This window comes from Loxodonta africana, chromosome 1 (assembly GCF_030014295.1).
Source record: "Loxodonta africana isolate mLoxAfr1 chromosome 1, mLoxAfr1.hap2, whole genome shotgun sequence".
Classification (NCBI taxonomy): domain Eukaryota; kingdom Metazoa; phylum Chordata; class Mammalia; order Proboscidea; family Elephantidae; genus Loxodonta; species Loxodonta africana.
This window is the reverse complement of record NC_087342.1, coordinates 76,586,966-76,588,310: the sequence shown is the minus strand read 5'-3', so window position 1 is coordinate 76,588,310 and position 1,345 is coordinate 76,586,966. Positions and strand designations below refer to the sequence as shown.

At 39.8% G+C, this 1,345-nt stretch overlaps 1 non-coding gene across 1 annotated transcript; it reads left to right on the top strand.

Annotated features, from left to right (window-relative positions):
- The first annotated feature begins 1,043 nt into the window (after positions 1–1,043).
- TRNAS-AGA (transfer RNA serine (anticodon AGA)) lies at positions 1,044–1,125 on the top strand. Its single transcript has one exon. It is a non-coding gene; the product is annotated as a tRNA-Ser (tRNA).
- Positions 1,126–1,345: the final 220 nt, after the last annotated feature.

Genomic DNA, 1,345 nt, shown 5'->3' with positions numbered 1-1,345 from the left:
CCTGAGACTCTGCCAAACTCTTCTATTAGTTTCAGTAGTTTTCTGGAGGATTCCTTAGGGTTTTCTGTGTATATAATCATGTCATCTGCCCTGAGTGCATCTCTTTCTTTCTCTACTTTGTCTAGAGAAAGTAGGACCAACCAGCTGGCTTCTGTATACTTCTCATTATGACAAAATTGTAGAAAGGTATCATACATGCAATCACCCAGAGCCTCATCTTTCACCAACACCTGATCTATTGGTGGTGACATTTTTTGTCTTTGAATTGCCACCTCATGCCATGGATTAGCAGTGCCCAGTTTACTACTTGAATCAGAGTCACTAACATCTTTAAGACTAATCAGACATGAGAACAAATTTAGAAAATTCATCCTTACAATTTTGTTTCTCTAGAACCACTCTCGGTACCAAATGTCTTAGGTTGGGTTCTCCAGAGAAGCAAAACCGGTAAAACATATAAATATGTATACAGAGAGAGAAATTTATATCAAAGAAAAGGCTCATGCAATTGTCCAGGCTATAGCTTCCCACGTTCATGGGTCAGAAAAGAGGTTTTTCCTGATTCACTTAGCTGCAGGGGCTGGTGAACCCAAGATCTGCATTCATATACCTGATCCAAGATTTTTAACAGCTGCAGAATCTTCCACTATATTATGGACATTCTAAAAGTCAAAAATTAACCATTATTTAGGGGATTTCAAGCCGTTGATACACCATATAATTCTGCAGTGACTGTTAGAGTCTGTTCCGTTTGTGGGTGTATCTCATGGATCCTTATCAGAGACAGACAGAACAGTAAGCTGGTCTTTTGGAATATCTTCTGTTTAGCTTTGTTTCTTCAACACATCAGAGTAAGGAGTCCTCTCAGTTCTGAAGATAAAGTGTTATCTGCCAGTTTGATGTAACAGCATGATAATCGCCTAAATAATGTCAAAGAGTAAGAAACATTGACAGCAAATACACTTTCTGGTGTACAATGTGACCTTATGAAGAGGTAAACCTCTCTACAGCTACTTAATGCTAAGGAGAAGCGTTTCCTCCAGGTAGTCGTGGCCGAGTGGTTAAGGCGATGGACTAGAAATCCATTGGGGTTTCCCCGCGCAGGTTCGAGTCCTGCCGACTACGGGCCCTTCCTACTTGGAAGGTTAATTTCTTGACTTTACGGGTATGAGAGTCTGGTATGTGGTAAGTTTGATTCCGTCCCAATTTGACTAAGTTTTTTCTTCTTAATTCCAGTTAAAAAACACTTTGCTGAACCAGAAAGAGGTCATTATTACTGGTCTTATAAAAAATAAGGTGAGTTTGACCAAGAACGTCTCATTCATCCCGGCCAGTAAAAGATTAT